Source organism: Podarcis muralis, chromosome 8 (assembly GCF_964188315.1).
Source record: "Podarcis muralis chromosome 8, rPodMur119.hap1.1, whole genome shotgun sequence".
Classification (NCBI taxonomy): domain Eukaryota; kingdom Metazoa; phylum Chordata; class Lepidosauria; order Squamata; family Lacertidae; genus Podarcis; species Podarcis muralis.
In genome coordinates this window covers 45944373-45958659 of record NC_135662.1, presented here as the reverse complement: position 1 = coordinate 45958659, position 14287 = coordinate 45944373, and the positions used below count along the sequence as shown (strand labels likewise).

General features: G+C 45.3%; 1 protein-coding gene across 15 annotated transcripts in view; it reads left to right on the top strand.

Moving 5' to 3' along the window:
* The first annotated feature begins 2277 nt into the window (after nt 1–2277).
* GREB1L (GREB1 like retinoic acid receptor coactivator) overlaps nt 2278–14287 on the top strand; it is a 168091-nt gene continuing 156081 nt past the window's right edge. For 14 of the 15 annotated variants that reach the window (XM_028737207.2, XM_028737218.2, XM_028737219.2 and 11 more), the window contains exon 1: nt 2278–2437. The gene's annotated coding sequence lies outside the window, so the exon portion shown is untranslated. Of the gene's footprint in view, nt 2438–5593; nt 5706–14287 lie in introns of all 15 variants that reach the window. The other variant, XM_028737205.2, reaches the window with a different exon arrangement.

Below are 14287 nucleotides of genomic sequence, written 5' to 3'. Positions count from 1 at the left end.
AACCTGTGGGCATCTGGGAAGATTTATGTGGATACATCTGCACCCACAGGCACCACGTTGGTGACCCCTGGTGTACAGGACAGCCTTAATTGACCTAATCCCTTCCAGTTGTTGATGGGCTACATCATCCCAAGCACCACAACCAACGACCAGGAATGAAGAGATGGTCAGGGATTATGAGAGTTGTAGTCCAACAACATCTGTAGGCTGGGGTGTGATAAAATTGCAATATGGTCAGCACTTCAGAGAGGGGGGGAAAGTGTCAGGATAAGATGGGTTTATACAATGAACTCTATTGTAGCTTGCAGTCCAAATAATATAAAGTATACCAAGTGCATCAAGATTTTTCAAAAACCTACCAGACTGTAATTATGTGTTATTTTAGTTTACACCAGCACAGCCTCTGAACTTTGGGTGCAAGGATGCCTCTGCTTTAGGTAATGGAATGTTTTAATTTGTTCTTCTTGACTCCCCTCCCTGGCAATCTACTCTGCAACTGCCAGCAAAGTTGTTGCTCTATCATGTAAGAAAAAGAGCTACTTATGTCATTCTCTGCCCCAAGGAGAGAAACAAGCCAAGGGATCATTTCTGGCTAAGCTCTTGATATCTCAATCTCCAAGGCTAGAGGCGCTCCCCTTCTGAAGGACAAGCAGGAAGGTGAGGGCGGGGGGAGGAGGAGGAGGAATGGGTAGGAGGTGGGTGGTCCAACTGAACAAAAGCCCATCTCTGACATCTTTCCCTCCTTCCTTCCTCTTCAGCTTCAAATAAGCCTTCACGGCGGCCTCTTCTGACTCTCACTGCTTTGCTTTCTTCTATACTCCGTCCCTGCCCTTTGACCCCCCAGCTCTAGGCCAAGTCTATCTGTGATCCATTCCCGAGAGGAACTCTCTGGCAACATTCTCGGTTCAATTTCTACCACTGTTGCGAAACCCTCAACAAATTTAACTAGGGAGTAATCCCTACTGAAGAAGGTAGGGCCTACTTCCAAGAAAACGTTACAGCTATATCCTCTCATTTGTCCATCATGCCTACCTAAGGCATGCAGTAGTGTGGTTTCCAGACCAGGCCGAGGCCTACTTAGCTTCAGCAAAGGTAGGCTTGCCACACACCAGGAAAATTACAGTGGTACCTCACGTTAAGAGTTTGTTAGTTTGTTCCTAAGGTCTGTTCTTAACCTGAAACTGTTTTTAACCTGAAGCACCACTTTAGCTAATGGGGCCTCCCGCTGCCGCCGTAGTACGATTTCTGTTCTCATCCTGAAGCAAAGGTCTTAACCTGAGGTAATATTTCTGGGTTAGCGGAGTCTGTAACCTGAAGCGTCTGTAACCTGAAGCGTCTGTAACCTGAGGTACCACTGTACTGACATGTCCTGGTTTTCATGTGCAAAAATGGCGTGGGGAGAATTTTGCCGAAGTGGCAAAATGTTTTCCCCCAAAAAAGATCAACAATTTTGGTGGTTTTCTAAAAAGAAAAAAAGCTCAGCTTTGCAGGGGTGTCAGGAATTTTACTTTTTGAAATATGGCAACCCTAAAAAGGGGTGGTGCCGGCCCATAGAATCGCACGGGAAAGCTGCAATCCTGGGCACGTTTCTTTGGGAATAAGCCCATTGAAGTCAACATTTCCTGCTGAGTAAATATGCAGAGGGGATCCCACTGCACTGCAGAGCAAAGCCTCTGCCCATTTTCCTAGGTGCGGAGCAAAGCAAACAAACGCAAGGAAGGTATTTGTTCTGTCCGTTTACAACATCAAATTCAACATCACTTCACGAGTGCCTTGTGGTCAGAAAGCCTCTCCTAATCTAAGTGAGGATTGTGGTCCGTGCGGAATCTGGTGGCGATAGCGTATTCCAGAGTACAAGGTTGCGCTATTGTGCTCGTGTCGCACAGCCACCCTTCAAACGTGGCCAGAATCCGCGCGAGAGCCACGACTCTTTGCCCTACTTCTTTCTCGCCCTCTCCGGGACTCTTCCTGAGGCGGAAAGGCGACGCGCCACCAAACCCCACTGAGGCGAGTGGGACCTTTCCGACCACGAGCGCCTCAAAACGCCCTTTCCTCGTCCCCAGTCAGTACGAGGCAAGGAAGGCGCCTCTCCTGCCTCCCTCCCTCCCTGTCAGAGCCCCCTCGAAAGAGCTCGAAGGGCCGAATGGACGCGGAGCCCGAGAGCGCGGCTCGGACGCCCCTGGCTCTCTGCCCCTCCCGCCCGGCGAGCCAAGAGGGACGGCCCCGGCCATGCCAGTCCCCTGTCTCCGCCCCTCGGCTGGGCCGCTCCTCCTCCTCAGCGCCAGCGCCAGAGAGGCAGCCGGAGAGCGCCAAGCCGATCGCCTTCGGAGAGTTTCGCGGAGCAGCTGTGCGGGAGGGGGCGGGCGGCACGGAAGGCAGAGACGGGGGTCCGGCGAGACCCCCGAGACCCTGCGCTCCTTTTCCTGCTCCTCGCACGGTAAGGAAACACAAGCGACCCCACTTCCCGCAGGGGGGGGGGCGCTTCGCTTGCCTTTGCTCTGGTGGGATGTTGCAATAATAACAGCGACAATAATTAATAAAAAGCGGCCGGGGCGGGGAAGGGAAGCAGGGGCGGGGAAGGGGGGGGGTTCGCCGCTCGCTCGTCTCCCGGGAACGGCAGGCCGGGCCGGGCTGCACCAGGAGAGGAAGGGGCTGCGCTTGGAAGGGCTTGTTGAGGGCTCGGGGGGGGGGGTCGGTTCTACATTCCCAGTAAACGTCACTACTTTGGGTGCAAAATGCGCCTCCTTGGGCTGGGGTGATCGGGCTGCTTTGGGCTGAGGGACCCAGCAAAGTCCACTTTTGACCCAGTTGGAGAGAAGGGAGATTGCAAAAGCGGGGGGCGGAGGGAGAGAGGACCCGGGCGGGAGATCGTGGCCTGCCCCGAGCCTTGGTGTCTCTCCCCCCCCCCCGAAGAAGGCTGCATGTGGGTGTCAGATTCGCCAACAGACGGTGCGCCTGGCCCGAGCCCTTCGCTTCCCCCCAAACTTGCTAGGCCAGCCCTCTGCCAACAGGAGGCTTCGCGCGGAGGGACGAGCCTCTGGCCGCCAAGAGACTGATCAACGCGCTCCGAGTGGGGCGAATCGATCCACCGGGGACGAATGAATTAAACCCACGCGGTTCCTCCTCGGGAGGAAGTGGGTTGGAAACAATAGATAGTGACTCGCGCGTGTTTCTTTGGACTTGCCTTACCTCGCGCTCCCGGATAGTCTTCTTCCGTGTCGCTGGAAAGTTTTGGGATCCCTTTCGGAGACACGCAGCTGTGGTGACAGTTGGAGGTGACAGGCGCTTCTCTCCGACGGGAGGCGGACAGGGGGAATTAAAATATAAATAAAGGGAATCGGCAGGAGGGTATTCCTCCTCCGCCCCTTCCTGCAACATTTTTCTCTTGGCGCTGTTTGGGGTTCATGGTTCTTTGGTGGGTGGGTGGGTGGGTGAATGAGGATGGCTTTTACGGTACCAATTGGGTTGCTTTCCCCCCCAGATGCAAACTACCAAGTACTGATGTGAGGGAGAAAGAAGTATATTTAGTGTAAAACAAACAAAACCAAAAAAACAAACAAAAAAGCAGAACTGTGCATGATATCGCTGCTGGGTCCTAAATTTACGGTTTTAAATTTGAAGTAGGAGGAAGGTGGTTGCAGAAGTGCCAAAGTCTGTACAGTACTGTACTTGCCGGGAACTAGGGAATTGTTCCAGAACAGGAAAACATTCCTATCCTGAATAGATACCCGGGCTCCACAAATTTTACTGGACTCAATAATACATGCAGTACCCTGTTTGTTCTCTAGTAATATAGACAGATTCTATGCAGATTTACTCTGTGGATTTCAGTGGGACAAAATTCCAAGTAGTAGGGTTCCAGTCTCTAGGACTGAATTAAGGACGGCTGGCTGAGAGCAATTATCCCGAGAATGCCTTAATCAGTGCAATACTTTGCATATTTTCTTGGAAGTAAATTCCATCCACAGGGTTTAATGGTACTTGCTTCCAGGAAAACTTGTGTGGGTCTGCTGTCTTGGTCTGGAACTCATCCCTTCATAATGCTGATAGTGTAGGATAAAAACCAGAAGAGAGCTGCAGTTGAACTGATTTGCCTGCATCATTTTTTTTTGTTTTTTATTCAGATTTACAGATGTGAAAAATGCAAAATAGAGCTGAAATCCTATGCATACTTATTCAGGAGTGAATCTGCTTGAGCCCAATGGTTCTCAGTATCAATGCCCCTTCATAAAAACAGTCTCATGGAAAAAGTCATGGAGTTCAGATTATTTACTTTCTAGTAAATGACTTATATTTGTTTTGCCATCAGATTTATGTCTGTTGCTAATTTTAACAGCTGATATTTTTAAACATCCCATTTTTACTGCTTACTCACTGTTTGTCAATTCATGTTTTAAATATCATGGTTGTGCTTCCTTTTTATTTGTGTTTTAGTGAGTTGTGCATGGGTTATAGGATGTAGGTACCCTGATTCCAATATTATGAGTAAGGAGATATATTGTGGTGCAAGACCGATGGTCTGTTGAAGGAGGAGTAAGGGTTAGGTATTTAAGAGCTTTCCCCTTATTTGTTCTGTTTCCCTCCCAAAGAAACCCAGATTGTGTTGTCAACAAACCTTTATGCCTGGTGCTGTTGTTCTTGAATGCCACCCAGGACCTGAGCATGGATGAGGCTGTTGATCTTGCTGGAAATTGGAGACCTCTCTCTTTTGTCTAGGATAGTCAACAGGGCACTCTCCAGATGCTATTGGAACCCAACTGTCATCAGCCCCAACCAGCATCGCCAATGATCAGGGTTGCAGATTATATATATATATATATGAGAATGATATCACTCATCTGACTGGGTTGCGCCAGCCACTCTGGGATGCTTCCAACATCTGGAGGGCACCACATTGACTGCCATTGCCATAGTCTATTTTTGATACCATCTCACCTAGCTGGACAGAATGACAGTTTTTAGGGACCCTTTTTGGTGTATCATCTATCATGCTGCCCAACAGTATCCCTGCCACAGGTGATGGAAATGGCCTTAGGGAATTTCAACATCCATGTCAGGGTCCTCCTGATAGATATAACTCAGGACTTAATTGTCATCAAGACAACCATGGGGTTGTTACAAGTCATCTGGGCCCTTTGTAGTAGGGCACACACTCAGTGGTTGTGATCAGTTGTATAGTGTGTGTGTGTGTGTGTGTGTGTGTGTGCGCACACACACACACACACACATTTTTAACTATTTCCCTGTCATGGTTATCTGGTAACACTGGAATGGGGAACATTGGGCCTTCCAGATGTTTTTAGAATCAGGGGCATCTTGAGGGCTGTAGGTCACTCCCCTCCCCAGTAATTTTTAGGCTATTGGTGACCTTAATGTTTTGGGAGCTGAAGGACTTGTTCAGATTACCTTTGGCATCTGATGGATCCAATGGTTTTCAAACTACCCTGGGAGATTTTCTTGCTGACATGGCTTGCATTTTTGCTGATACCCTGGTCAGTCTCTGGAATTTGGAGTTAATCTGGGTAATCAACCCAGGCTTTCCTAGGTGTTCTGTCCTACTGGTTAGAATCATATCAGCTCCCTTGTTTTCCAGGGAGCTTGGGAATCAGCTGGCGGATTAACTGGGCTACAGATGGAGTAAAAGCTCATAACAAGTCTGATGAAATACTGGCTAGAACCATTTGAAGGCCTACTTGGTGGTAAAGGTAGTGTGGAAAAAGAAATACTTTTCTGTTCTCTGCTAATATTGCACCTGTGCTGCCTTAGCCTAGTGGAGCTTTTCTAAATTATACGACATTTTCTCCATCTCGACCCTCGGGCAGATTATCTTCAAAAAACAATTGCAGCACCTTTGGTAGACATTTTTCAGATAAAATAATTTGTTTATGCCCCATCTCCAGTTATTTGGTTACAGGAATAAGCCTATAGATTTGGCTGGTTAGTATTGTATGGACAAATTTACGTTATGGATGTACAAGGCATGCTTGAAGAGGTACTGGCTCTCACCTATCTCCCTATCTCTTGCCCAATATGGCTTACAAAAAGTAGCTGAGAGGAAGCAGGTGTGGGGGTCTGAGAGGTACCTTTGGAGGTTGGAGCAAGTTTTTCTCACTTCGTTGAGTGGGGTGGTCATGGAGTTATTTCTGGAGAGCTCCTCCAGCTTCACTTTTTTTGAGCAATTAAGGTCTTAGTCCAATACTTTTATCTGATACTTCCCCACCTTCTGAGGCTAGGTGGATGGTTAATGTAGAGAGGTGCCTGAGTTATGGAACATTCTTCTTTTTCAACTCATTGACTTGTCAATTTTAATCTGCTACTTTACTTGTTTCTTTAGAAGTGTTTTCACTATTTTATTTTTATGTGATTTGTTTGTTTTATTTCTATGTGGTTTTCTTGGGTGCCTTAAGTGTGAAATTCAGAATACAAATAATGGACTGCAACATAATACTCCAATTCCAAACACATTTCTTTAGTATTAAGTTCCAATGAATTTTGTGGAATGTACTGCCAACTGAGTATGCTTAGAGAGCACAGCTTGAGGTTCTAGTCATAAACAAGGGGTTTACTTGTGTTTAAATGTATAATCTCTAGTTAAATTGTGGTAAGACTAAATCATGTGTGAAAATATGTAGGTAGTTTATTTGGATGATCTGATGAACAACTATGCTACGTCACTGACACTGGGATCTTGCACTTGACTTTAAAAGTAGCCTAGTGGACAGTAATGCAATCTTAATGGGGTGAAGGGCAGGCAAACAGTTCATACAGTGGTTTTTTTTTTATAAAAAACAACAACACCCAACCTGAAATCCTTTGTAGTTCAAGCTGCAGGTTGCACAATCTAGTTCTGTCCCATTGCATAGAGGTCAGTGGGACAAAATGGTTAAGCACATGTACTTCAAATAAGTGACTTGCGTTTTACTTTTGTCATTAGTTCAATTCAGAAGTAGGAGCACACGCTATTCTTTGCCAGCCAACTTAGCAACCAGAATTTCAGATTTATGGATTGAAAGGTTGATTGATTTAGCTTATATACTCCTTCATATTTCAACAGAAACCTCTAAAGTGGTTTACGTATCCCAACAACAACAAAAAACAAATATAAAATATAATACTAATTCCACATTCATAATTCCACATACTACTACTCCCACATTTCAAGTAACACAATTAAGTAACGATAAATATGTCAAACAATGTACATAGTACATAGTAAAATAAATATGAACTGCAATCACACTCTCCTTACACTCACTGTATCACTCTAGGCACACAATTCTCACTTCATTTTTTTTAAAAAAAGAAGACTAACCAATAAGCAGGTGCAGAAAAACAAATCAATCAAATAAGAGCAATGCAACAACAACAACCCCCATCCCGAAACCACTAATTTCCATCCAGTTCTTGGAATTAACTAGTTTATTTGAACAAAGTTCACTACATACTTCAAACATCTCTGAACTACACTTGAAAGTAGTTCCAATAATTGCTGGGTGAATGAAAGGTTCATTTTGGTGTAAAATTATGAACAATTCATATTTGTTCCCTCCCTCCAATCCTAGATTTCATTTAAAACAAAAAGTAAGTCAATCAGACATATATTAAAAAGTTAGTAAACTGTGGAAGAAATGTTCTAAGGCTTATTAGGTTGATATGGAGGTGCTGCTGTTGCTGCTAAGGATGCTTATTGACTTAATCACCATAGTTAAGCAACCAACAGGAAGGAACATGAGGCATTTCCTGTATTTTCCTTGCTGAAGAATTTCGCTGTCCTCCAATACTGGCAGCTTTCAGCACAAAGTACAGGTACCAAGTGCATGATGCCTTGTGCCATTAACAGCTGTGTGGCAAGCAAAAATTAAACAAGGTAAGCCTTTTCTGGCATGGAAATACAATTTTAGGGGAAGCATCACCTGTTAATATTCCGTCTGTCAAACATTTTATTATATGATTATGGTCCCAATTTACTTTTAGAACCTTTACTTCATCACAGCAGATTGTAACATTCTGAATGCGAAAGACAAACTTTTTATGAACTAAAAAGTTAATCTGGATAAACTTGAACTGAACTACCATATTTTTCAGTGTATAAGACTAGGGGTTTTTTAGGTTTAAAATTGGGGCTCATCTTATACATGGGTAGTGCTGAGGGGTGTTTTCTTAATTTGGAGTCCCCAAAAATAGGGGGCATCTTATACATGGGAGTGTCTTATACATGGAAAAATACAGTAGTTCATTTTGTAGAAGAACAAACTTAATCTGGAACCAGCTCCTTTTAGACAGGATGAACTTGAACTCAAACTGCTTCCTTTTTGGAGTGAACTTTCCAAGCACCGTTTCCACCCAGTTTCTCACCAAGGAAATGCCCCTCTTTTTGCCTAGGGAGTTAAGGACCTTCCCCATAAACAGACTCTCTCCCCGCAGGGAGTCTGGCACAGCCACTAGCACACCTAATGCTTACCACCTTGCAGGGGGCATCCCTGTCAGATAAATATAAAAACAAACTCCCTTCAAGAATAATAATGCTCCAAGAGCAACACAGAAGAGGGTAGTGCCCTTGCTCTTATGACAACCCCAAAGTGAAAACCCCAAAGGGATTATCCCCTTTGGTGTCACCCTTTTGGATCTAACCCCTGCCCACTAGGGTTGCCCAACCACATTATGGTGTCTTGCTTTTTTATATCTATGTGCATCAAATGCATAGACATAGCCAGAGGGTGCAGGGGGGGGGCAGCTGCCCACCTAAATCAAGTAAATAAATAAAAATACTTAACCAACCAACCTACCAACCAGGTCACAGATAGCTCAGTTCTGCCCCCCCCCAAAAAAAAACCAAAGTCCTGTCCCCTAACATAAATCCTGGAGCAAATGATGATCAGTTGCTTAAAATCTTGTCGACCACTGTCACACCTTCAAAAGAGTATTAATAAATGAAATATTTTTAATTAAAAAAAACCTGAACTAAAGTTTTAAAAAGCAGCAACATTAGAAATCAATATATTCTACAACAAAAGCCTTTCAAGTAAGTGTTATGGCACTTTGAACACAGTCAAACTTATATCTGCCTCATCTGTTATCTTCTAGATGTCGGGTAAAGTCTGTGTGTTTCTATGGACTGCTGGTGGTCGATTTGTTTATAGTTTAGGCGGTTTGGTTCAATGTGTAGAGTTAATTTTACCACTTTTCTCATCATGGAATCGTAGTGAAAGGGAAAAAGTACCTAGTGGAATCTTCCCCTCTTTGCAGCTTCATGCATTGTCCCCAATCCATGTCATTTTGCTCAGTGTCGTATATAATGATGGGTAGGAAACCTGTGACCCTCAGAGTATTGGTGGGCCACAGCTGGTGATACTTAGGTACACAGACTTAATGTTTCTGAAAGGAAAGCTTGGCAAGCAGTTGTTAGTGGAGGAAGAGGAGTGTGGGGGGAGCACATGGCTCCAGGCAGCATGATCCCGGTAGGGTGCCATCGCGGCTGCCCCCCGCCCTCACTGGGCGCCACACCCCTGCAGACTGCGTGCCCCACCCCCGCCTGCTCTCTACCACTGCAAGCAGTTGGTAAATCTGGAAAACATCCAGCTACAGCTAGTATGCAGATTGAGTGTGCTGTTTCCCAAGACATCTGTCATTGTAGTTCCATGAATAAATCTCAACTGAGTTTAGCTATAGAAAGTGTTATGTGAAAACTGTAACAATGTAATTGTTGGCATGTTTATTCAAGTGTAAGTCCCACTGACTTCAGTGAATAAAAGTCCTCTGGGTTACAGCAGAGACCCTACAATGAGACCCTATATTTTCCTTTCAATGTTTTCTTTAGAAACATTTATATAAGCAATGCTGGGCTATAGCTTTAAATGTCAAACAATATTGTAACTTTTAAAAACCCCAAACTAGGAGTGCCATTTCGAATCCCCGCGACGGGGTGAGCTCCCGTTGCTCGGTCCCTGCTCCTGCCAACCTAGCAGTTTGAAAGCACGTCAAAGTGCAAGTAGATAAATAGGTACCGCTCCGGCGGGAAGGTAAATGGCATTTCCATGCGCTGCTCTGGTTTGCCAGAAGCAGTTTAGTCATGCTGGCCACATGACCCAGAAGCTGTACACCGGCTCCCTTGGCCAATAAAGCGAGATGAGCGCCGCAACCCCAGAGTCGGTCACGACTGGACCTAATGGTCAGGGCTCCCTTTACTTTAAACCAAAGATTCTGATGGAAATAGAACATACTTCCTGTTTTCTTTCTTTTAGCCCACCTAAACAAGTCATTGCCTTAAAAAAAGACAGAAAGAGTGGGCAGAGTACTGTTGCACTCAAGCCCTTCTTTCAGACTTCCCACAGGCATCTTGCTAGCCACTGTGAGGACGCTGGACTGGATGGGTCATTGGCTTGATTCAGTAGGCTTCCCTTTTGTTCTCAAGTAGAAAGGAGAGTGCAGTCAGATGGTGTTATCATATTTGCCGAGTCCATGCTTTTGCTTATTCAGGGATCCTTCCCTTCTGAACCTTTGGAACCGCTTCTAGATGTTGGTGAAAAGAGGCAACAGACTCTGCTCCCTACATGATGTGCATAGTTCAAAGCTTCTGCAAGAAGGGCTTGCCCATTCCTGGCCCACAACTCTTCTCCCTCACTGCCCTAACTAGGGCTCCCTCTCCCTCCCCTTGAGGAGCTTCTTCCATGAGGTAGAGATTAGAAGGCTGCCTGGCATAGAGTGTGCCTTGGTGCGAAGGCAGTGTTACGTTAAGCCAGGCACCCCCAAACTAGGCCCTCCAGATGTTTTGGAAATACAACTCCCATGATCCCTAACAGCACCAGTGGTCAGGGCTGATGGGAATTGTAGTCCCAAAACATCTGAAGGGCCGAGTTTGCCTATGCCTGTGCTAAGCCCTGCACCGCAATGATCCCCCCCCCCCATTTTGACTGGCTGAAATGAACTAGGAACAGCACAGCTCCATAATACAGCATGATTTAATTGAATGTCTCTACTTTTTGCCTGGTTACCAGGCACTGTAGTGCCTGATTAATTGGGGCCATTAAAAACAAACAAACCATATGGTGAAGATTAAAAAGAAAGAAGGGGGTCATAGCTTCATCTTAAAGCACTTGCCTTTAAAGGTACCAGATTCAATTCCCAGTCTCTCCTGGTAGAGGAGAGAAAGATCCTTGTTTAAAACCCTGAAGCTGCACCCAGCGAATGAAGACAATCCTGAGCTACGTGGACAAATGATCTGACTTGGTATAAATCAGTTGCCTAGGTAATACCAACCAAATGTTGTTGGCCCCAGTCAAAATGCATACTAAAAACGTCCACACAGTTGTTGTTTTTTAACTTGGGTAGCTGTTGTCTCTCTCTCCATCACAACAAGCATCAGGGATGAACATTGCTGGAGACCTGCCAAGGCCTGTGTCTCAACAGAGAACCCCTTGACCCTCAATTGCTCTCAAAAGCCTGTTTATCTGTGCTCTGTAAATGAGGGAGCCATGACAGCAGCAGCAGGAGGAGGAGGAGCTTCTGTTTACATTATCCTCTTCCTTTGGACTGCTCTGCATATTGGACCCAGAAGAAGAGTCCAAGAGAATAGGCAATGGAGATAGAGGCAAGGTGGGTCCATTCAAGGTGGCAGGAACTGATGGGTCTTGCCTGGGGATACCCCCCACAAGCTGGAATTGGCACTCCTCCCCTTGTTACATGGGATTTTGCTTTCTCCGATTCTCCATTTTTTCCCTGTTGTCATTTCCACTGAGTTCCCTAGTTAATGTTTTTAGGACTGTGCCCTTGACTGTCTGTTTACAGCTTTACGAGATACTTGTACCAACTGTTGGGGCTGCATGAGAAGTATGGCATGTAACTTTTCCCCATTGGAGACGATGTACTAGCTAGATTGCAAAATGATGCTATCAATCAGTCCCTCTAATAACAAACTCGAGTGTTGACTGCTGATGGAAGTGGAGCCAAAACAGGAAAACTGGGAAATAAGAAGGGTGATATCAGTATGTCCAGGGGAACTACAGGGTTTGCAGAAGCACAAAAATGGTTTTAGGAACCCCTAAAACCTAAGAGGAGAACTGCAACTAAAAGGGAAAAGCCCATTGAGTACTGAGCAGACTTAATGGCCACAGATGGTTCAGTGTTGTAACAGTGGAAAAGAGAAAAGAAAGAATAAAAATATAAAATGAAGGGAGGGGGCATGGAATGGTCTCCTTGGGGAGGCCATGGCCAGCTGGAACCCCAGTAAGGACTACTCCTGCTAGGGGACAAGTAGACATTGCAACATTTGGTAGCAGATCTCACATAGGTATAAATTTAAAGCACAGTAGCGAAAGAAGGCATCTTTCCAACTCTGGAATGGGTTTGCTTCAGTGCCATGAAGATTGCATGCTACTCCAGTTGTGGAGCGAACTGTGTACTCACCTGGTGATAATTCGTCGAGTCTTTCATTTCTTTGATATACATTGTACATCCATTTGATCTTTTTTAAAAAAAAATATCACCCCAAATTCTTTCACATTAAGTGATCAGTCCACTGCTGTGAAATAATTCCCTCCCACCACCCCCGCCTGAGACTGATAGTGGAGAAAGCTGTTACAAAAGTCATTTTGATGGCTGGTTATTCTAGCTGCATACACTTTGAATAGAACGTTTTGTGTCTTGGAACAGAATCCAGCTGTCTGTCTACTTGGCACAGCTTGTGACCAGGAACACATTCTACCAGTTCTTTGAAAACCAGAACATTGGTTTCTGAGTGCAATTCAGGAATTTTGTTTCAGTTTCCCCTCCCCACCCTACCCGAAAGTTCTCTTGTGATTGATCGTGACTCTTTAACAATTCCCCACCCCCCACCCCCAATGTTAAGGACAACCGAGAGAGCTGATTGAAATAGCATTATCTGGCTTGGGCTTTGTTTTGCTTTTGAGTCTGGAATCTGTTTAATCTATGCGACACAGCAACAAAAGGCAGGCTTTGCTGAAATTTAGTACAATACCTTGCATTTAATACATAATCTACATAGAGCAATTGGGATCTAATAAATTTTAAATAAAGGTTATCGCTAGGGTCTCTTCCTTTCTGCAGGTGGAATCACCTGGAAAAATCACCTCTAATACAGATCTTAATGTATTCTTACCCACTCTTATTCTTCTTCCTGGTGAACTTTTGCAAGCTAGAAGACAAGAGCAGCCTGCCTGTAAAGGTTTCCTTGTTTATTTAATTTGTCACCTCACCCCATCCTGAAGAGATCCAAATTCACAGATGGCTCCTGTCTCCCTTACAAACACTGTCTTGCACACTAGCTGATAAGTCTGTGTTCATAACCTCAGTGTGATTCGCAACTAGCTGTAGTGTTGCTACTGCCACTGATGCCAAATGGGGATAAGGGGAGGGGGCCGACTCTGGGAATAAAGGTAAGGGGTGAAAGGATAAAGCAACTTGCGAGCCAGCTGTTCTCCTGGAATGTCTAGCGAATGCTATTTACAACTTGCCTCAGGGTGATGATGGGGCTACACAATGAACTTAATTTCTGAGTTTGGAATAAATATTTCATTCATGTAAAAGGATAGGCACTCAATCTTCACGGGGGTTAAGGAGACCCTTGAGGATGTGGAAGAGTTACTGGGGAGGAGGTCATGCATAGCTGGGATTCTGGTACCTCTGGTGGTTTGGGGTTTGGAGGGGTCAAAGAGCTGCTATTATTTCTGTAGCAGAGTCCTGTCTCTAGCATTCTAGAGCTGCCTAATTAGCATGAAAGGGGAGCTTTTTAGCCACAGTATGCTCCAAAGATTGTAAGAAAAATGAAAACACAAGGCACTTGAGTTTCAAGAGAATAGTATGAAGGCAACAGTGTATCTAGGGGTTGGCTAGGTTGGCCCCTGCCAAGGGTGCAAGCCCAGGGGGGGTGCAAAAATCTCAGCTCTCCACTCTGGCTCAGAGTTGCTTTGAGCCTTCCCACTCACCCGGGCAGAAGGATCAATGGAAGAGGAGGAGGAGGAGGGGAAGGAGAGGCGGAGCAGAGCAGACGTGACCCCGAGGGCTGCAGAGGAAAGGTGCCATAGCACAAACTTTTGTAATTTCTGGTCCATGGTCTCTCCAAGCTTTGGAGGAGCCAATGCAGCTCCTTGCCAAGGGTGCAAGGGATCCTAGGCATGCTTCTGCTTGCAGGTTCTGTTATGTACAATGGAACTTCATGGAAAACACAACTTAAGTCACTCTGAAATATGTTGTTGGAGCACTCCAAGGAAGTTGCCCTTGTATGTGCACAGAAAATAGTAGATATTGCTGAAAGGCAACATTGATCACAGTG